General features: G+C 48.6%; 32 non-coding genes across 32 annotated transcripts; 16 read left to right on the top strand and 16 right to left on the bottom strand.

Moving 5' to 3' along the window:
* Positions 1-240: 240 nt before the first annotated feature.
* Trnap-ugg (transfer RNA proline (anticodon UGG)) lies at positions 241-312 on the top strand. The gene has a single exon. It is a non-coding gene; the product is annotated as a tRNA-Pro (tRNA).
* Positions 313-818: 506 nt separating this feature from the next.
* Positions 819-890, bottom strand: Trnaq-uug (transfer RNA glutamine (anticodon UUG)). The gene has a single exon. It is a non-coding gene; the product is annotated as a tRNA-Gln (tRNA).
* Positions 891-1,447: 557 nt separating this feature from the next.
* Trnap-ugg (transfer RNA proline (anticodon UGG)) lies at positions 1,448-1,519 on the top strand. Its single transcript has one exon. It is a non-coding gene; the product is annotated as a tRNA-Pro (tRNA).
* A 506-nt stretch (positions 1,520-2,025) lies between these two features.
* Trnaq-uug (transfer RNA glutamine (anticodon UUG)) lies at positions 2,026-2,097 on the bottom strand. Its single transcript has one exon. It is a non-coding gene; the product is annotated as a tRNA-Gln (tRNA).
* A 557-nt stretch (positions 2,098-2,654) lies between these two features.
* Positions 2,655-2,726, top strand: Trnap-ugg (transfer RNA proline (anticodon UGG)). The gene has a single exon. It is a non-coding gene; the product is annotated as a tRNA-Pro (tRNA).
* A 506-nt stretch (positions 2,727-3,232) lies between these two features.
* Positions 3,233-3,304, bottom strand: Trnaq-uug (transfer RNA glutamine (anticodon UUG)). Its single transcript has one exon. It is a non-coding gene; the product is annotated as a tRNA-Gln (tRNA).
* Positions 3,305-3,861: 557 nt separating this feature from the next.
* Positions 3,862-3,933, top strand: Trnap-ugg (transfer RNA proline (anticodon UGG)). Its single transcript has one exon. It is a non-coding gene; the product is annotated as a tRNA-Pro (tRNA).
* A 506-nt stretch (positions 3,934-4,439) lies between these two features.
* Trnaq-uug (transfer RNA glutamine (anticodon UUG)) lies at positions 4,440-4,511 on the bottom strand. The gene has a single exon. It is a non-coding gene; the product is annotated as a tRNA-Gln (tRNA).
* A 557-nt stretch (positions 4,512-5,068) lies between these two features.
* On the top strand, positions 5,069-5,140 carry Trnap-ugg (transfer RNA proline (anticodon UGG)). The gene has a single exon. It is a non-coding gene; the product is annotated as a tRNA-Pro (tRNA).
* A 506-nt stretch (positions 5,141-5,646) lies between these two features.
* On the bottom strand, positions 5,647-5,718 carry Trnaq-uug (transfer RNA glutamine (anticodon UUG)). Its single transcript has one exon. It is a non-coding gene; the product is annotated as a tRNA-Gln (tRNA).
* A 557-nt stretch (positions 5,719-6,275) lies between these two features.
* Positions 6,276-6,347, top strand: Trnap-ugg (transfer RNA proline (anticodon UGG)). Its single transcript has one exon. It is a non-coding gene; the product is annotated as a tRNA-Pro (tRNA).
* A 506-nt stretch (positions 6,348-6,853) lies between these two features.
* On the bottom strand, positions 6,854-6,925 carry Trnaq-uug (transfer RNA glutamine (anticodon UUG)). The gene has a single exon. It is a non-coding gene; the product is annotated as a tRNA-Gln (tRNA).
* Positions 6,926-7,482: 557 nt separating this feature from the next.
* Positions 7,483-7,554, top strand: Trnap-ugg (transfer RNA proline (anticodon UGG)). The gene has a single exon. It is a non-coding gene; the product is annotated as a tRNA-Pro (tRNA).
* Positions 7,555-8,060: 506 nt separating this feature from the next.
* Trnaq-uug (transfer RNA glutamine (anticodon UUG)) lies at positions 8,061-8,132 on the bottom strand. Its single transcript has one exon. It is a non-coding gene; the product is annotated as a tRNA-Gln (tRNA).
* Positions 8,133-8,689: 557 nt separating this feature from the next.
* Trnap-ugg (transfer RNA proline (anticodon UGG)) lies at positions 8,690-8,761 on the top strand. Its single transcript has one exon. It is a non-coding gene; the product is annotated as a tRNA-Pro (tRNA).
* A 506-nt stretch (positions 8,762-9,267) lies between these two features.
* On the bottom strand, positions 9,268-9,339 carry Trnaq-uug (transfer RNA glutamine (anticodon UUG)). The gene has a single exon. It is a non-coding gene; the product is annotated as a tRNA-Gln (tRNA).
* A 557-nt stretch (positions 9,340-9,896) lies between these two features.
* On the top strand, positions 9,897-9,968 carry Trnap-ugg (transfer RNA proline (anticodon UGG)). The gene has a single exon. It is a non-coding gene; the product is annotated as a tRNA-Pro (tRNA).
* A 506-nt stretch (positions 9,969-10,474) lies between these two features.
* Trnaq-uug (transfer RNA glutamine (anticodon UUG)) lies at positions 10,475-10,546 on the bottom strand. Its single transcript has one exon. It is a non-coding gene; the product is annotated as a tRNA-Gln (tRNA).
* A 557-nt stretch (positions 10,547-11,103) lies between these two features.
* Trnap-ugg (transfer RNA proline (anticodon UGG)) lies at positions 11,104-11,175 on the top strand. The gene has a single exon. It is a non-coding gene; the product is annotated as a tRNA-Pro (tRNA).
* Positions 11,176-11,681: 506 nt separating this feature from the next.
* Trnaq-uug (transfer RNA glutamine (anticodon UUG)) lies at positions 11,682-11,753 on the bottom strand. Its single transcript has one exon. It is a non-coding gene; the product is annotated as a tRNA-Gln (tRNA).
* Positions 11,754-12,310: 557 nt separating this feature from the next.
* Trnap-ugg (transfer RNA proline (anticodon UGG)) lies at positions 12,311-12,382 on the top strand. Its single transcript has one exon. It is a non-coding gene; the product is annotated as a tRNA-Pro (tRNA).
* Positions 12,383-12,888: 506 nt separating this feature from the next.
* Positions 12,889-12,960, bottom strand: Trnaq-uug (transfer RNA glutamine (anticodon UUG)). The gene has a single exon. It is a non-coding gene; the product is annotated as a tRNA-Gln (tRNA).
* A 557-nt stretch (positions 12,961-13,517) lies between these two features.
* On the top strand, positions 13,518-13,589 carry Trnap-ugg (transfer RNA proline (anticodon UGG)). Its single transcript has one exon. It is a non-coding gene; the product is annotated as a tRNA-Pro (tRNA).
* A 506-nt stretch (positions 13,590-14,095) lies between these two features.
* Trnaq-uug (transfer RNA glutamine (anticodon UUG)) lies at positions 14,096-14,167 on the bottom strand. The gene has a single exon. It is a non-coding gene; the product is annotated as a tRNA-Gln (tRNA).
* Positions 14,168-14,724: 557 nt separating this feature from the next.
* On the top strand, positions 14,725-14,796 carry Trnap-ugg (transfer RNA proline (anticodon UGG)). Its single transcript has one exon. It is a non-coding gene; the product is annotated as a tRNA-Pro (tRNA).
* Positions 14,797-15,298: 502 nt separating this feature from the next.
* On the bottom strand, positions 15,299-15,374 carry Trnaq-uug (transfer RNA glutamine (anticodon UUG)). Its single transcript has one exon. It is a non-coding gene; the product is annotated as a tRNA-Gln (tRNA).
* Positions 15,375-15,931: 557 nt separating this feature from the next.
* Positions 15,932-16,003, top strand: Trnap-ugg (transfer RNA proline (anticodon UGG)). The gene has a single exon. It is a non-coding gene; the product is annotated as a tRNA-Pro (tRNA).
* A 506-nt stretch (positions 16,004-16,509) lies between these two features.
* Trnaq-uug (transfer RNA glutamine (anticodon UUG)) lies at positions 16,510-16,581 on the bottom strand. The gene has a single exon. It is a non-coding gene; the product is annotated as a tRNA-Gln (tRNA).
* A 557-nt stretch (positions 16,582-17,138) lies between these two features.
* Trnap-ugg (transfer RNA proline (anticodon UGG)) lies at positions 17,139-17,210 on the top strand. Its single transcript has one exon. It is a non-coding gene; the product is annotated as a tRNA-Pro (tRNA).
* A 506-nt stretch (positions 17,211-17,716) lies between these two features.
* Trnaq-uug (transfer RNA glutamine (anticodon UUG)) lies at positions 17,717-17,788 on the bottom strand. The gene has a single exon. It is a non-coding gene; the product is annotated as a tRNA-Gln (tRNA).
* Positions 17,789-18,345: 557 nt separating this feature from the next.
* Positions 18,346-18,417, top strand: Trnap-ugg (transfer RNA proline (anticodon UGG)). Its single transcript has one exon. It is a non-coding gene; the product is annotated as a tRNA-Pro (tRNA).
* A 506-nt stretch (positions 18,418-18,923) lies between these two features.
* On the bottom strand, positions 18,924-18,995 carry Trnaq-uug (transfer RNA glutamine (anticodon UUG)). The gene has a single exon. It is a non-coding gene; the product is annotated as a tRNA-Gln (tRNA).
* Between the last annotated feature and the right edge of the window lie 371 nt (positions 18,996-19,366).

The following is a 19,366-nucleotide window of genomic DNA, read 5'->3' as shown; positions in this document are numbered from 1 at the left end:
CGCTACGTAGTGGGCGGATAGTGCGTGACACGATAACATTTGCACTTCACACGGTCGAAATACTGACATACAACTCTAGCAGCTCTTTGAGCATTCACATACACTGGTGTTCAGCACAGCTCATGTTGTGGGTGTCGGATTAAGAAAGCTCTTTGAGAATATGGTCCAGATTGTATGCTGCAACTAGCAAGTGCGGCAAGATGTCAGTAGGTGGCGGGGTGCAGACGTGCTTCCTTGTGCGGCCTGTTGGTCTAGGGGTATGATTCCTGCTTTGGGTGCAGGAGGTCCCGGGTTCAAATCCCGGACAGGCCCTACTTCTCACTTTCGCGACAACCAAACACTACGTTAAACTTGCGAGTCTCTGAAAGTAAGCCACGCAACAGGACAAACTGCATGTGGGCCACCGGCCCAAGAGACTGGCAAGTGCGTCATGTGGAAAGCAATCTACGTGGCAGGATTAAGCCGTCTTCGCTCACTTATATCTATACGTAAAGACTGGCACGTACAGCGATTCTATTCGTTTCCCAGGAACTAGTACATCGCATGCACGTTTGTTAAATGCATGCGCATGCAGCACCCAAAACGGAGAGATGTCTTTCCTGCTGGGAGAAACAGCTGAGGGCGTCTTCTCGCAGTTGAACCCCTTTCGTTCCGTTATTAATCCTAGTATCAAAAGCATAAGCATTTGGAGCGTTCCCCATTCACGTGTGGACTGCTATTAACAATTTGCGTTACATGATCCTAGCTAAAATTCTGCATATACAATTCCAACTACCGGCTCGTACACATTTCTAGAAACGAGCGCAAAACACAGCGTCAGGTTCCACCGAGACTCGAACTCGGATCGCTGGATTCAAAGTCCAGAGTGCTAACCATTACACCATGGAACCGGATGCCTGTAGCGGTCTTCAATTCAGTAGCATCATGTCATTAAGCCGATGAGATGCGATGTTATTTCATGTAGCGTCCTCAGGAAGTGTTTGCGTGGCAAATGAAGCAACCAGGTAGGCTGAAAGTGGAAGGTGCACCTTCGAATGTAGCAAGAATTCTTGCCAGTATTCGTACATCAAGTGATGTCGAAGGCTCAGGTAATCAAAATCGCGCAACGGCCACTTTCGTATGGTGCATGCATTGTGCTGGAAGCAGCCTAGCTATGGAAACAGCTATGGACACAGAGTACTGGCGAAAACTGCGTGCTGACACAGAACGCTACGTAGTGGGCGGATAGTGCGTGACACGATAACATTTGCACTTCACACGGTCGAAATACTGACACACAACTCTAGCAGCTCTTTGAGCATTCACATACACTGGTGTTCAGCACAGCTCATGTTGTGGGTGTCGGATTAAGAAAGCTCTTTGAGAATATGGTCCAGATTGTATGCTGCAACTAGCAAGTGCGGCAAGATGTCAGTAGGTGGCGGGGTGCAGACGTGCTTCCTTGTGCGGCCTGTTGGTCTAGGGGTATGATTCCTGCTTTGGGTGCAGGAGGTCCCGGGTTCAAATCCCGGACAGGCCCTACTTCTCACTTTCGCGACAACCAAACACTACGTTAAACTTGCGAGTCTCTGAAAGTAAGCCACGCAACAGGACAAACTGCATGTGGGCCACCGGCCCAAGAGACTGGCAAGTGCGTCATGTGGAAAGCAATCTACGTGGCAGGATTAAGCCGTCTTCGCTCACTTATATCTATACGTAAAGACTGGCACGTACAGCGATTCTATTCGTTTCCCAGGAACTAGTACATCGCATGCACGTTTGTTAAATGCATGCGCATGCAGCACCCAAAACGGAGAGATGTCTTTCCTGCTGGGAGAAACAGCTGAGGGCGTCTTCTCGCAGTTGAACCCCTTTCGTTCCGTTATTAATCCTAGTATCAAAAGCATAAGCATTTGGAGCGTTCCCCATTCACGTGTGGACTGCTATTAACAATTTGCGTTACATGATCCTAGCTAAAATTCTGCATATACAATTCCAACTACCGGCTCGTACACATTTCTAGAAACGAGCGCAAAACACAGCGTCAGGTTCCACCGAGACTCGAACTCGGATCGCTGGATTCAAAGTCCAGAGTGCTAACCATTACACCATGGAACCGGATGCCTGTAGCGGTCTTCAATTCAGTAGCATCATGTCATTAAGCCGATGAGATGCGATGTTATTTCATGTAGCGTCCTCAGGAAGTGTTTGCGTGGCAAATGAAGCAACCAGGTAGGCTGAAAGTGGAAGGTGCACCTTCGAATGTAGCAAGAATTCTTGCCAGTATTCGTACATCAAGTGATGTCGAAGGCTCAGGTAATCAAAATCGCGCAACGGCCACTTTCGTATGGTGCATGCATTGTGCTGGAAGCAGCCTAGCTATGGAAACAGCTATGGACACAGAGTACTGGCGAAAACTGCGTGCTGACACAGAACGCTACGTAGTGGGCGGATAGTGCGTGACACGATAACATTTGCACTTCACACGGTCGAAATACTGACACACAACTCTAGCAGCTCTTTGAGCATTCACATACACTGGTGTTCAGCACAGCTCATGTTGTGGGTGTCGGATTAAGAAAGCTCTTTGAGAATATGGTCCAGATTGTATGCTGCAACTAGCAAGTGCGGCAAGATGTCAGTAGGTGGCGGGGTGCAGACGTGCTTCCTTGTGCGGCCTGTTGGTCTAGGGGTATGATTCCTGCTTTGGGTGCAGGAGGTCCCGGGTTCAAATCCCGGACAGGCCCTACTTCTCACTTTCGCGACAACCAAACACTACGTTAAACTTGCGAGTCTCTGAAAGTAAGCCACGCAACAGGACAAACTGCATGTGGGCCACCGGCCCAAGAGACTGGCAAGTGCGTCATGTGGAAAGCAATCTACGTGGCAGGATTAAGCCGTCTTCGCTCACTTATATCTATACGTAAAGACTGGCACGTACAGCGATTCTATTCGTTTCCCAGGAACTAGTACATCGCATGCACGTTTGTTAAATGCATGCGCATGCAGCACCCAAAACGGAGAGATGTCTTTCCTGCTGGGAGAAACAGCTGAGGGCGTCTTCTCGCAGTTGAACCCCTTTCGTTCCGTTATTAATCCTAGTATCAAAAGCATAAGCATTTGGAGCGTTCCCCATTCACGTGTGGACTGCTATTAACAATTTGCGTTACATGATCCTAGCTAAAATTCTGCATATACAATTCCAACTACCGGCTCGTACACATTTCTAGAAACGAGCGCAAAACACAGCGTCAGGTTCCACCGAGACTCGAACTCGGATCGCTGGATTCAAAGTCCAGAGTGCTAACCATTACACCATGGAACCGGATGCCTGTAGCGGTCTTCAATTCAGTAGCATCATGTCATTAAGCCGATGAGATGCGATGTTATTTCATGTAGCGTCCTCAGGAAGTGTTTGCGTGGCAAATGAAGCAACCAGGTAGGCTGAAAGTGGAAGGTGCACCTTCGAATGTAGCAAGAATTCTTGCCAGTATTCGTACATCAAGTGATGTCGAAGGCTCAGGTAATCAAAATCGCGCAACGGCCACTTTCGTATGGTGCATGCATTGTGCTGGAAGCAGCCTAGCTATGGAAACAGCTATGGACACAGAGTACTGGCGAAAACTGCGTGCTGACACAGAACGCTACGTAGTGGGCGGATAGTGCGTGACACGATAACATTTGCACTTCACACGGTCGAAATACTGACATACAACTCTAGCAGCTCTTTGAGCATTCACATACACTGGTGTTCAGCACAGCTCATGTTGTGGGTGTCGGATTAAGAAAGCTCTTTGAGAATATGGTCCAGATTGTATGCTGCAACTAGCAAGTGCGGCAAGATGTCAGTAGGTGGCGGGGTGCAAACGTGCTTCCTTGTGCGGCCTGTTGGTCTAGGGGTATGATTCCTGCTTTGGGTGCAGGAGGTCCCGGGTTCAAATCCCGGACAGGCCCTACTTCTCACTTTCGCGACAACCAAACACTACGTTAAACTTGCGAGTCTCTGAAAGTAAGCCACGCAACAGGACAAACTGCATGTGGGCCACCGGCCCAAGAGACTGGCAAGTGCGTCATGTGGAAAGCAATCTACGTGGCAGGATTAAGCCGTCTTCGCTCACTTATATCTATACGTAAAGACTGGCACGTACAGCGATTCTATTCGTTTCCCAGGAACTAGTACATCGCATGCACGTTTGTTAAATGCATGCGCATGCAGCACCCAAAACGGAGAGATGTCTTTCCTGCTGGGAGAAACAGCTGAGGGCGTCTTCTCGCAGTTGAACCCCTTTCGTTCCGTTATTAATCCTAGTATCAAAAGCATAAGCATTTGGAGCGTTCCCCATTCACGTGTGGACTGCTATTAACAATTTGCGTTACATGATCCTAGCTAAAATTCTGCATATACAATTCCAACTACCGGCTCGTACACATTTCTAGAAACGAGCGCAAAACACAGCGTCAGGTTCCACCGAGACTCGAACTCGGATCGCTGGATTCAAAGTCCAGAGTGCTAACCATTACACCATGGAACCGGATGCCTGTAGCGGTCTTCAATTCAGTAGCATCATGTCATTAAGCCGATGAGATGCGATGTTATTTCATGTAGCGTCCTCAGGAAGTGTTTGCGTGGCAAATGAAGCAACCAGGTAGGCTGAAAGTGGAAGGTGCACCTTCGAATGTAGCAAGAATTCTTGCCAGTATTCGTACATCAAGTGATGTCGAAGGCTCAGGTAATCAAAATCGCGCAACGGCCACTTTCGTATGGTGCATGCATTGTGCTGGAAGCAGCCTAGCTATGGAAACAGCTATGGACACAGAGTACTGGCGAAAACTGCGTGCTGACACAGAACGCTACGTAGTGGGCGGATAGTGCGTGACACGATAACATTTGCACTTCACACGGTCGAAATACTGACACACAACTCTAGCAGCTCTTTGAGCATTCACATACACTGGTGTTCAGCACAGCTCATGTTGTGGGTGTCGGATTAAGAAAGCTCTTTGAGAATATGGTCCAGATTGTATGCTGCAACTAGCAAGTGCGGCAAGATGTCAGTAGGTGGCGGGGTGCAGACGTGCTTCCTTGTGCGGCCTGTTGGTCTAGGGGTATGATTCCTGCTTTGGGTGCAGGAGGTCCCGGGTTCAAATCCCGGACAGGCCCTACTTCTCACTTTCGCGACAACCAAACACTACGTTAAACTTGCGAGTCTCTGAAAGTAAGCCACGCAACAGGACAAACTGCATGTGGGCCACCGGCCCAAGAGACTGGCAAGTGCGTCATGTGGAAAGCAATCTACGTGGCAGGATTAAGCCGTCTTCGCTCACTTATATCTATACGTAAAGACTGGCACGTACAGCGATTCTATTCGTTTCCCAGGAACTAGTACATCGCATGCACGTTTGTTAAATGCATGCGCATGCAGCACCCAAAACGGAGAGATGTCTTTCCTGCTGGGAGAAACAGCTGAGGGCGTCTTCTCGCAGTTGAACCCCTTTCGTTCCGTTATTAATCCTAGTATCAAAAGCATAAGCATTTGGAGCGTTCCCCATTCACGTGTGGACTGCTATTAACAATTTGCGTTACATGATCCTAGCTAAAATTCTGCATATACAATTCCAACTACCGGCTCGTACACATTTCTAGAAACGAGCGCAAAACACAGCGTCAGGTTCCACCGAGACTCGAACTCGGATCGCTGGATTCAAAGTCCAGAGTGCTAACCATTACACCATGGAACCGGATGCCTGTAGCGGTCTTCAATTCAGTAGCATCATGTCATTAAGCCGATGAGATGCGATGTTATTTCATGTAGCGTCCTCAGGAAGAGTTTGCGTGGCAAATGAAGCAACCAGGTAGGCTGAAAGTGGAAGGTGCACCTTCGAATGTAGCAAGAATTCTTGCCAGTATTCGTACATCAAGTGATGTCGAAGGCTGAGGTAATCAAAATCGCGCAACGGCCACTTTCGTATGGTGCATGCATTGTGCTGGAAGCAGCCTAGCTATGGAAACAGCTATGGACACAGAGTACTGGCGAAAACTGCGTGCTGACACAGAACGCTACGTAGTGGGCGGATAGTGCGTGACACGATAACATTTGCACTTCACACGGTCGAAATACTGACACACAACTCTAGCAGCTCTTTGAGCATTCACATACACTGGAGTTCAGCACAGCTCATGTTGTGGATGTCGGATTAAGAAAGCTCTTTGAGAATATGGTCCAGATTGTATGCTGCAACTAGCAAGTGCGGCAAGATGTCAGTAGGTGGCGGGGTGCAGACGTGCTTCCTTGTGCGGCCTGTTGGTCTAGGGGTATGATTCCTGCTTTGGGTGCAGGAGGTCCCGGGTTCAAATCCCGGACAGGCCCTACTTCTCACTTTCGCGACAACCAAACACTACGTTAAACTTGCGAGTCTCTGAAAGTAAGCCACGCAACAGGACAAACTGCATGTGGACCACCGGCCCAAGAGACTGGCAAGTGCGTCATGTGGAAAGCAATCTACGTGGCAGGATTAAGCCGTCTTCGCTCACTTATATCTATACGTAAAGACTGGCACGTACAGCGATTCTATTCGTTTCCCAGGAACTAGTACATCGCATGCACGTTTGTTAAATGCATGCGCATGCAGCACCCAAAACGGAGAGATGTCTTTCCTGCTGGGAGAAACAGCTGAGGGCGTCTTCTCGCAGTTGAACCCCTTTCGTTCCGTTATTGATCCTAGTATCAAAAGCATAAGCATTTGGAGCGTTCCCCATTCACGTGTGGACTGCTATTAACAATTTGCGTTACATGATCCTAGCTAAAATTCTGCATATACAATTCCAACTACCGGCTCGTACACATTTCTAGAAACGAGCGCAAAACACAGCGTCAGGTTCCACCGAGACTCGAACTCGGATCGCTGGATTCAAAGTCCAGAGTGCTAACCATTACACCATGGAACCGGATGCCTGTAGCGGTCTTCAATTCAGTAGCATCATGTCATTAAGCCGATGAGATGCGATGTTATTTCATGTAGCGTCCTCAGGAAGTGTTTGCGTGGCAAATGAAGCAACCAGGTAGGCTGAAAGTGGAAGGTGCACCTTCGAATGTAGCAAGAATTCTTGCCAGTATTCGTACATCAAGTGATGTCGAAGGCTCAGGTAATCAAAATCGCGCAACGGCCACTTTCGTATGGTGCATGCATTGTGCTGGAAGCAGCCTAGCTATGGAAACAGCTATGGACACAGAGTACTGGCGAAAACTGCGTGCTGACACAGAACGCTACGTAGTGGGCGGATAGTGCGTGACACGATAACATTTGCACTTCACACGGTCGAAATACTGACACACAACTCTAGCAGCTCTTTGAGCATTCACATACACTGGTGTTCAGCACAGCTCATGTTGTGGGTGTCGGATTAAGAAAGCTCTTTGAGAATATGGTCCAGATTGTATGCTGCAACTAGCAAGTGCGGCAAGATGTCAGTAGGTGGCGGGGTGCAGACGTGCTTCCTTGTGCGGCCTGTTGGTCTAGGGGTATGATTCCTGCTTTGGGTGCAGGAGGTCCCGGGTTCAAATCCCGGACAGGCCCTACTTCTCACTTTCGCGACAACCAAACACTACGTTAAACTTGCGAGTCTCTGAAAGTAAGCCACGCAACAGGACAAACTGCATGTGGGCCACCGGCCCAAGAGACTGGCAAGTGCGTCATGTGGAAAGCAATCTACGTGGCAGGATTAAGCCGTCTTCGCTCACTTATATCTATACGTAAAGACTGGCACGTACAGCGATTCTATTCGTTTCCCAGGAACTAGTACATCGCATGCACGTTTGTTAAATGCATGCGCATGCAGCACCCAAAACGGAGAGATGTCTTTCCTGCTGGGAGAAACAGCTGAGGGCGTCTTCTCGCAGTTGAACCCCTTTCGTTCCGTTATTAATCCTAGTATCAAAAGCATAAGCATTTGGAGCGTTCCCCATTCACGTGTGGACTGCTATTAACAATTTGCGTTACATGATCCTAGCTAAAATTCTGCATATACAATTCCAACTACCGGCTCGTACACATTTCTAGAAACGAGCGCAAAACACAGCGTCAGGTTCCACCGAGACTCGAACTCGGATCGCTGGATTCAAAGTCCAGAGTGCTAACCATTACACCATGGAACCGGATGCCTGTAGCGGTCTTCAATTCAGTAGCATCATGTCATTAAGCCGATGAGATGCGATGTTATTTCATGTAGCGTCCTCAGGAAGAGTTTGCGTGGCAAATGAAGCAACCAGGTAGGCTGAAAGTGGAAGGTGCACCTTCGAATGTAGCAAGAATTCTTGCCAGTATTCGTACATCAAGTGATGTCGAAGGCTCAGGTAATCAAAATCGCGCAACGGCCACTTTCGTATGGTGCATGCATTGTGCTGGAAGCAGCCTAGCTATGGAAACAGCTATGGACACAGAGTACTGGCGAAAACTGCGTGCTGACACAGAACGCTACGTAGTGGGCGGATAGTGCGTGACACGATAACATTTGCACTTCACACGGTCGAAATACTGACACACAACTCTAGCAGCTCTTTGAGCATTCACATACACTGGAGTTCAGCACAGCTCATGTTGTGGGTGTCGGATTAAGAAAGCTCTTTGAGAATATGGTCCAGATTGTATGCTGCAACTAGCAAGTGCGGCAAGATGTCAGTAGGTGGCGGGGTGCAGACGTGCTTCCTTGTGCGGCCTGTTGGTCTAGGGGTATGATTCCTGCTTTGGGTGCAGGAGGTCCCGGGTTCAAATCCCGGACAGGCCCTACTTCTCACTTTCGCGACAACCAAACACTACGTTAAACTTGCGAGTCTCTGAAAGTAAGCCACGCAACAGGACAAACTGCATGTGGACCACCGGCCCAAGAGACTGGCAAGTGCGTCATGTGGAAAGCAATCTACGTGGCAGGATTAAGCCGTCTTCGCTCACTTATATCTATACGTAAAGACTGGCACGTACAGCGATTCTATTCGTTTCCCAGGAACTAGTACATCGCATGCACGTTTGTTAAATGCATGCGCATGCAGCACCCAAAACGGAGAGATGTCTTTCCTGCTGGGAGAAACAGCTGAGGGCGTCTTCTCGCAGTTGAACCCCTTTCGTTCCGTTATTGATCCTAGTATCAAAAGCATAAGCATTTGGAGCGTTCCCCATTCACGTGTGGACTGCTATTAACAATTTGCGTTACATGATCCTAGCTAAAATTCTGCATATACAATTCCAACTACCGGCTCGTACACATTTCTAGAAACGAGCGCAAAACACAGCGTCAGGTTCCACCGAGACTCGAACTCGGATCGCTGGATTCAAAGTCCAGAGTGCTAACCATTACACCATGGAACCGGATGCCTGTAGCGGTCTTCAATTCAGTAGCATCATGTCATTAAGCCGATGAGATGCGATGTTATTTCATGTAGCGTCCTCAGGAAGTGTTTGCGTGGCAAATGAAGCAACCAGGTAGGCTGAAAGTGGAAGGTGCACCTTCGAATGTAGCAAGAATTCTTGCCAGTATTCGTACATCAAGTGATGTCGAAGGCTCAGGTAATCAAAATCGCGCAACGGCCACTTTCGTATGGTGCATGCATTGTGCTGGAAGCAGCCTAGCTATGGAAACAGCTATGGACACAGAGTACTGGCGAAAACTGCGTGCTGACACAGAACGCTACGTAGTGGGCGGATAGTGCGTGACACGATAACATTTGCACTTCACACGGTCGAAATACTGACACACAACTCTAGCAGCTCTTTGAGCATTCACATACACTGGTGTTCAGCACAGCTCATGTTGTGGGTGTCGGATTAAGAAAGCTCTTTGAGAATATGGTCCAGATTGTATGCTGCAACTAGCAAGTGCGGCAAGATGTCAGTAGGTGGCGGGGTGCAGACGTGCTTCCTTGTGCGGCCTGTTGGTCTAGGGGTATGATTCCTGCTTTGGGTGCAGGAGGTCCCGGGTTCAAATCCCGGACAGGCCCTACTTCTCACTTTCGCGACAACCAAACACTACGTTAAACTTGCGAGTCTCTGAAAGTAAGCCACGCAACAGGACAAACTGCATGTGGGCCACCGGCCCAAGAGACTGGCAAGTGCGTCATGTGGAAAGCAATCTACGTGGCAGGATTAAGCCGTCTTCGCTCACTTATATCTATACGTAAAGACTGGCACGTACAGCGATTCTATTCGTTTCCCAGGAACTAGTACATCGCATGCACGTTTGTTAAATGCATGCGCATGCAGCACCCAAAACGGAGAGATGTCTTTCCTGCTGGGAGAAACAGCTGAGGGCGTCTTCTCGCAGTTGAACCCCTTTCGTTCCGTTATTAATCCTAGTATCAAAAGCATAAGCATTTGGAGCGTTCCCCATTCACGTGTGGACTGCTATTAACAATTTGCGTTACATGATCCTAGCTAAAATTCTGCATATACAATTCCAACTACCGGCTCGTACACATTTCTAGAAACGAGCGCAAAACACAGCGTCAGGTTCCACCGAGACTCGAACTCGGATCGCTGGATTCAAAGTCCAGAGTGCTAACCATTACACCATGGAACCGGATGCCTGTAGCGGTCTTCAATTCAGTAGCATCATGTCATTAAGCCGATGAGATGCGATGTTATTTCATGTAGCGTCCTCAGGAAGTGTTTGCGTGGCAAATGAAGCAACCAGGTAGGCTGAAAGTGGAAGGTGCACCTTCGAATGTAGCAAGAATTCTTGCCAGTATTCGTACATCAAGTGATGTCGAAGGCTCAGGTAATCAAAATCGCGCAACGGCCACTTTCGTATGGTGCATGCATTGTGCTGGAAGCAGCCTAGCTATGGAAACAGCTATGGACACAGAGTACTGGCGAAAACTGCGTGCTGACACAGAACGCTACGTAGTGGGCGGATAGTGCGTGACACGATAACATTTGCACTTCACACGGTCGAAATACTGACACACAACTCTAGCAGCTCTTTGAGCATTCACATACACTGGTGTTCAGCACAGCTCATGTTGTGGGTGTCGGATTAAGAAAGCTCTTTGAGAATATGGTCCAGATTGTATGCTGCAACTAGCAAGTGCGGCAAGATGTCAGTAGGTGGCGGGGTGCAGACGTGCTTCCTTGTGCGGCCTGTTGGTCTAGGGGTATGATTCCTGCTTTGGGTGCAGGAGGTCCCGGGTTCAAATCCCGGACAGGCCCTACTTCTCACTTTCGCGACAACCAAACACTACGTTAAACTTGCGAGTCTCTGAAAGTAAGCCACGCAACAGGACAAACTGCATGTGGGCCACCGGCCCAAGAGACTGGCAAGTGCGTCATGTGGAAAGCAATCTACGTGGCAGGATTAAGCCGTCTTCGCTCACTTATATCTATACGTAAAGACTGGCACGTACAGCGATTCTATTCGTTTCCCAGGAACTAGTACATCGCATGCACGTTTGTTAAATACATGCGCATGCAGCACCCAAAACGGAGAGATGTCTTTCCTGCTGGGAGAAACAGCTGAGGGCGTCTTCTCGCAGTTGAACCCCTTTCGTTCCGTTATTAATCCTAGTATCAAAAGCATAAGCATTTGGAGCGTTCCCCATTCACGTGTGGACTGCTATTAACAATTTGCGTTACATGATCCTAGCTAAAATTCTGCATATACAATTCCAACTACCGGCTCGTACACATTTCTAGAAACGAGCGCAAAACACAGCGTCAGGTTCCACCGAGACTCGAACTCGGATCGCTGGATTCAAAGTCCAGAGTGCTAACCATTACACCATGGAACCGGATGCCTGTAGCGGTCTTCAATTCAGTAGCATCATGTCATTAAGCCGATGAGATGCGATGTTATTTCATGTAGCGTCCTCAGGAAGTGTTTGCGTGGCAAATGAAGCAACCAGGTAGGCTGAAAGTGGAAGGTGCACCTTCGAATGTAGCAAGAATTCTTGCCAGTATTCGTACATCAAGTGATGTCGAAGGCTCAGGTAATCAAAATCGCGCAACGGCCACTTTCGTATGGTGCATGCATTGTGCTGGAAGCAGCCTAGCTATGGAAACAGCTATGGACACAGAGTACTGGCGAAAACTGCGTGCTGACACAGAACGCTACGTAGTGGGCGGATAGTGCGTGACACGATAACATTTGCACTTCACACGGTCGAAATACTGACACACAACTCTAGCAGCTCTTTGAGCATTCACATACACTGGTGTTCAGCACAGCTCATGTTGTGGGTGTCGGATTAAGAAAGCTCTTTGAGAATATGGTCCAGATTGTATGCTGCAACTAGCAAGTGCGGCAAGATGTCAGTAGGTGGCGGGGTGCAGACGTGCTTCCTTGTGCGGCCTGTTGGTCTAGGGGTATGATTCCTGCTTTGGGTGCAGGAGGTCCCGGGTTCAAATCCCGGACAGGCCCTACTTCTCACTTTCGCGACAACCAAACACTACGTTAAACTTGCGAGTCTCTGAAAGTAAGCCACGCAACAGGACAAACTGCATGTGGGCCACCGGCCCAAGAGACTGGCAAGTGCGTCATGTGGAAAGGAATCTACGTGGCAGGATTAAGCCGTCTTCGCTCACTTATATCTATACGTAAAGACTGGCACGTACAGCGATTCTATTCGTTTCCCAGGAACTAGTACATCGCATGCACGTTTGTTAAATGCATGCGCATGCAGCACCCAAAACGGAGAGATGTCTTTCCTGCTGGGAGAAACAGCTGAGGGCGTCTTCTCGCAGTTGAACCCCTTTCGTTCCGTTATTAATCCTAGTATCAAAAGCATAAGCATTTGGAGCGTTCCCCATTCACGTGTGGACTGCTATTAACAATTTGCGTTACATGATCCTAGCTAAAATTCTGCATATACAATTCCAACTACCGGCTCGTACACATTTCTAGAAACGAGCGCAAAACACAGCGTCAGGTTCCACCGAGACTCGAACTCGGATCGCTGGATTCAAAGTCCAGAGTGCTAACCATTACACCATGGAACCGGATGCCTGTAGCGGTCTTCAATTCAGTAGCATCATGTCATTAAGCCGATGAGATGCGATGTTATTTCATGTAGCGTCCTCAGGAAGAGTTTGCGTGGCAAATGAAGCAACCAGGTAGGCTGAAAGTGGAAGGTGCACCTTCGAATGTAGCAAGAATTCTTGCCAGTATTCGTACATCAAGTGATGTCGAAGGCTCAGGTAATCAAAATCGCGCAACGGCCACTTTCGTATGGTGCATGCATTGTGCTGGAAGCAGCCTAGCTATGGAAACAGCTATGGACACAGAGTACTGGCGAAAACTGCGTGCTGACACAGAACGCTACGTAGTGGGCGGATAGTGCGTGACACGATAACATTTGCACTTCACACGGTCGAAATACTGACACACAACTCTAGCAGCTCTTTGAGCATTCACATACACTGGTGTTCAGCACAGCTCATGTTGTGGGTGTCGGATTAAGAAAGCTCTTTGAGAATATGGTCCAGATTGTATGCTGCAACTAGCAAGTGCGGCAAGATGTCAGTAGGTGGCGGGGTGCAGACGTGCTTCCTTGTGCGGCCTGTTGGTCTAGGGGTATGATTCCTGCTTTGGGTGCAGGAGGTCCCGGGTTCAAATCCCGGACAGGCCCTACTTCTCACTTTCGCGACAACCAAACACTACGTTAAACTTGCGAGTCTCTGAAAGTAAGCCACGCAACAGGACAAACTGCATGTGGGCCACCGGCCCAAGAGACTGGCAAGTGCGTCATGTGGAAAGCAATCTACGTGGCAGGATTAAGCCGTCTTCGCTCACTTATATCTATACGTAAAGACTGGCACGTACAGCGATTCTATTCGTTTCCCAGGAACTAGTACATCGCATGCACGTTTGTTAAATGCATGCGCATGCAGCACCCAAAACGGAGAGATGTCTTTCCTGCTGGGAGAAACAGCTGAGGGCGTCTTCTCGCAGTTGAACCCCTTTCGTTCCGTTATTAATCCTAGTATCAAAAGCATAAGCATTTGGAGCGTTCCCCATTCACGTGTGGACTGCTATTAACAATTTGCGTTACATGATCCTAGCTAAAATTCTGCATATACAATTCCAACTACCGGCTCGTACACATTTCTAGAAACGAGCGCAAAACACAGCGTCAGGTTCCACCGAGACTCGAACTCGGATCGCTGGATTCAAAGTCCAGAGTGCTAACCATTACACCATGGAACCGGATGCCTGTAGCGGTCTTCAATTCAGTAGCATCATGTCATTAAGCCGATGAGATGCGATGTTATTTCATGTAGCGTCCTCAGGAAGAGTTTGCGTGGCAAATGAAGCAACCAGGTAGGCTGAAAGTGGAAGGTGCACCTTCGAATGTAGCAAGAATTCTTGCCAGTATTCGTACATCAAGTGATGTCGAAGGCTCAGGTAATCAAAATCGCGCAACGGCCACTTTCGTATGGTGCATGCATTGTGCTGGAAGCAGCCTAGCTATGGAAACAGCTATGGACACAGAGTACTGGCGAAAACTGCGTGCTGACACAGAACGCTACGTAGTGGGCGGATAGTGCGTGACACGATAACATTTGCACTTCACACGGTCGAAATACTGACACACAACTCTAGCAGCTCTTTGAGCATTCACATACACTGGTGTTCAGCACAGCTCATGTTGTGGGTGTCGGATTAAGAAAGCTCTTTGAGAATATGGTCCAGATTGTATGCTGCAACTAGCAAGTGCGGCAAGATGTCAGTAGGTGGCGGGGTGCAGACGTGCTTCCTTGTGCGGCCTGTTGGTCTAGGGGTATGATTCCTGCTTTGGGTGCAGGAGGTCCCGGGTTCAAATCCCGGACAGGCCCTACTTCTCACTTTCGCGACAACCAAACACTACGTTAAACTTGCGAGTCTCTGAAAGTAAGCCACGCAACAGGACAAACTGCATGTGGGCCACCGGCCCAAGAGACTGGCAAGTGCGTCATGTGGAAAGCAATCTACGTGGCAGGATTAAGCCGTCTTCGCTCACTTATATCTATACGTAAAGACTGGCACGTACAGCGATTCTATTCGTTTCCCAGGAACTAGTACATCGCATGCACGTTTGTTAAATGCATGCGCATGCAGCACCCAAAACGGAGAGATGTCTTTCCTGCTGGGAGAAACAGCTGAGGGCGTCTTCTCGCAGTTGAACCCCTTTCGTTCCGTTATTGATCCTAGTATCAAAAGCATAAGCATTTGGAGCGTTCCCCATTCACGTGTGGACTGCTATTAACAATTTGCGTTACATGATCCTAGCTAAAATTCTGCATATACAATTCCAACTACCGGCTCGTACACATTTCTAGAAACGAGCGCAAAACACAGCGTCACGTTCCACCGAGACTCGAACTCGGATCGCTGGATTCAAAGTCCAGAGTGCTAACCATTACACCATGGAACCGGATGCCTGTAGCGGTCTTCAATTCAGTAGCATCATGTCATTAAGCCGATGAGATGCGATGTTATTTCATGTAGCGTCCTCAGGAAGAGTTTGCGTGGCAAATGAAGCAACCAGGTAGGCTGAAAGTGGAAGGTGCACCTTCGAATGTAGCAAGAATTCTTGCCAGTATTCGTACATCAAGTGATGTCGAAGGCTCAGGTAATCAAAATCGCGCAACGGCCACTTTCGTATGGTGCATGCATTGTGCTGGAAGCAGCCTAGCTATGGAAACAGCTATGGACACAGAGTACTGGCGAAAACTGCGTGCTGACACAGAACGCTACGTAGTGGGCGGATAGTGCGTGACACGATGACATTTGCACTTCACACGGTCGTTATACTGACACACAACTCTAGCAGCTCTTTGAGCATTCACATACACTGGTGTTCAGCACAGCTCATGTTGTGGGTGTCGGATTAAGAAAGCTCTTTGAGAATATGGTCCAGATTGTATGCTGCAACTAGCAAGTGCGGCAAGATGTCAGTAGGTGGCGGGGTGCAGACGTGCTTCCTTGTGCGGCCTGTTGGTCTAGGGGTATGATTCCTGCTTTGGGTGCAGGAGGTCCCGGGTTCAAATCCCGGACAGGCCCTACTTCTCACTTTCGCGACAACCAAACACTACGTTAAACTTGCGAGTCTCTGAAAGTAAGCCACGCAACAGGACAAACTGCATGTGGGCCACCGGCCCAAGAGACTGGCAAGTGCGTCATGTGGAAAGCAATCTACGTGGCAGGATTAAGCCGTCTTCGCTCACTTATATCTATACGTAAAGACTGGCACGTACAGCGATTCTATTCGTTTCCCAGGAACTAGTACATCGCATGCACGTTTGTTAAATGCATGCGCATGCAGCACCCAAAACGGAGAGATGTCTTTCCTGCTGGGAGAAACAGCTGAGGGCGTCTTCTCGCAGTTGAACCCCTTTCGTTCCGTTATTAATCCTAGTATCAAAAGCATAAGCATTTGGAGCGTTCCCCATTCACGTGTGGACTGCTATTAACAATTTGCGTTACATGATCCTAGCTAAAATTCTGCATATACAATTCCAACTACCGGCTCGTACACATTTCTAGAAACGAGCGCAAAACACAGCGTCAGGTTCCACCGAGACTCGAACTCGGATCGCTGGATTCAAAGTCCAGAGTGCTAACCATTACACCATGGAACCGGATGCCTGTAGCGGTCTTCAATTCAGTAGCATCATGTCATTAAGCCGATGAGATGCGATGTTATTTCATGTAGCGTCCTCAGGAAGTGTTTGCGTGGCAAATGAAGCAACCAGGTAGGCTGAAAGTGGAAGGTGCACCTTCGAATGTAGCAAGAATTCTTGCCAGTATTCGTACATCAAGTGATGTCGAAGGCTGAGGTAATCAAAATCGCGCAACGGCCACTTTCGTATGGTGCATGCATTGTGCTGGAAGCAGCCTAGCTATGGAAACAGCTATGAACACAGAGTACTGGCGAAAACTGCGTGCTGACACAGAACGCTACGTAGTGGGCGGATAGTGCGTGACACGATAACATTTGCACTTCACACGGTCGAAATACTGACACACAACTCTAGCAGCTCTTTGAGCATTCACATACACTGGTGTTCAGCACAGCTCATGTTGTGGGTGTCGGATTAAGAAAGCTCTTTGAGAATATGGTCCAGATTGTATGCTGCAACTAGCAAGTGCGGCAAGATGTCAGTAGGTGGCGGGGTGCAGACGTGCTTCCTTGTGCGGCCTGTTGGTCTAGGGGTATGATTCCTGCTTTGGGTGCAGGAGGTCCCGGGTTCAAATCCCGGACAGGCCCTACTTCTCACTTTCGCGACAACCAAACACTACGTTAAACTTGCGAGTCTCTGAAAGTAAGCCACGCAACAGGACAAACTGCATGTGGGCCACCGGCCCAAGAGACTGGCAAGTGCGTCATGTGGAAAGCAATCTACGTGGCAGGATTAAGCCGTCTTCGCTCACTTATATCTATACGTAAAGACTGGCACGTACAGCGATTCTATTCGTTTCCCAGGAACTAGTACATCGCATGCACGTTTGTTAAATGCATGCGCATGCAGCACCCAAAACGGAGAGATGTCTTTCCTGCTGGGAGAAACAGCTGAGGGCGTCTTCTCGCAGTTGAACCCCTTTCGTTCCGTTATTAATCCTAGTATCAAAAGCATAAGCATTTGGAGCGTTCCCCATTCACGTGTGGACTGCTATTAACAATTTGCGTTACATGATCCTAGCTAAAATTCTGCATATACAATTCCAACTACCGGCTCGTACACATTTCTAGAAACGAGCGCAAAACACAGCGTCAGGTTCCACCGAGACTCGAACTCGGATCGCTGGATTCAAAGTCCAGAGTGCTAACCATTACACCATGGAACCGGATGCCTGTAGCGGTCTTCAATTCAGTAGCATCATGTCATTAAGCCGATGAGATGCGATGTTATTTCATGTAGCGTCCTCAGGAAGAGTTTGCGTGGCAAATGAAGCAACCAGGTAGGCTGAAAGTGGAAGGTGCACCTTCGAATGTAGCAAGAATTCTTGCCAGTATTCGTACATCAAGTGATGTCGAAGGCTCAGGTAATCAAAATCGCGCAACGGCCACTTTCGTATGGTGCATGCATTGTGCTGGAAGCAGCCTAGCTATGGAAACAGCTATGGACACAGAGTACTGGCGAAAACTGCGTGCTGACACAGAACGCTACGTAGTGGGCGGATAGTGCGTGACACGATGACATTTGCACTTCACACGGTCGAAATACTGACACACAACTCTAGCAGCTCTTTGAGCATTCACATACACTGGTGTTCAGCACAGCTCATGTTGTGGGTGTCGGATTAAGAAAGCTCTTTGAGAATATGGTCCAGATTGTATGCTGCAACTAGCAAGTGCGGCAAGATGTCAGTAGGTGGCGGGGTGCAGACGTGCTTCCTTGTGCGGCCTGTTGGTCTAGGGGTATGATTCCTGCTTTGGGTGCAGGAGGTCCCGGGTTCAAATCCCGGACAGGCCCTAATTCTCACTTTCGCGACAACCAAACACTACGTTAAACTTGCGAGTCTCTGAAAGTAAGCCACGCAACAGGACAAACTGCATGTGGGCCACCGGCCCAAGAGACTGGCAAGTGCGTCATGTGGAAAGCAATCTACGTGGCAGGATTAAGCCGTCTTCGCTCACTTATATCTATACGTAAAGACTGGCACGTACAGCGATTCTATTCGTTTCCCAGGAACTAGTACATCGCATGCACGTTTGTTAAATGCATGCGCATGCAGCACCCAAAACGGAGAGATGTCTTTCCTGCTGGGAGAAACAGCTGAGGGCGTCTTCTCGCAGTTGAACCCCTTTCGTTCCGTTATTAATCCTAGTATCAAAAGCATAAGCATTTGGAGCGTTCCCCATTCACGTGTGGACTGCTATTAACAATTTGCGTTACATGATCCTAGCTAAAATTCTGCATATACAATTCCAACTACCGGCTCGTACACATTTCTAGAAACGAGCGCAAAACACAGCGTCAGGTTCCACCGAGACTCGAACTCGGATCGCTGGATTCAAAGTCCAGAGTGCTAACCATTACACCATGGAACCGGATGCCTGTAGCGGTCTTCAATTCAGTAGCATCATGTCATTAAGCCGATGAGATGCGATGTTATTTCATGTAGCGTCCTCAGGAAGAGTTTGCGTGGCAAATGAAGCAACCAGGTAGGCTGAAAGTGGAAGGTGCACCTTCGAATGTAGCAAGAATTCTTGCCAGTATTCGTACATCAAGTGATGTCGAAGGCTCAGGTAATCAAAATCGCGCAACGGCCACTTTCGTATGGTGCATGCATTGTGCTGGAAGCAGCCTAGCTATGGAAACAGCTATGGACACAGAGTACTGGCGAAAACTGCGTGCTGACACAGAACGCTACGTAGTGGGCGGATAGTGCGTGACACGATAACATTTGCACTTCACACGG

The sequence above is a fragment of the Schistocerca cancellata genome, chromosome 2, assembly GCF_023864275.1.
Source record: "Schistocerca cancellata isolate TAMUIC-IGC-003103 chromosome 2, iqSchCanc2.1, whole genome shotgun sequence".
Lineage (NCBI taxonomy): Eukaryota > Metazoa > Arthropoda > Insecta > Orthoptera > Acrididae > Schistocerca > Schistocerca cancellata.
This window is presented reverse-complemented; position numbering and strand designations above follow the sequence as displayed.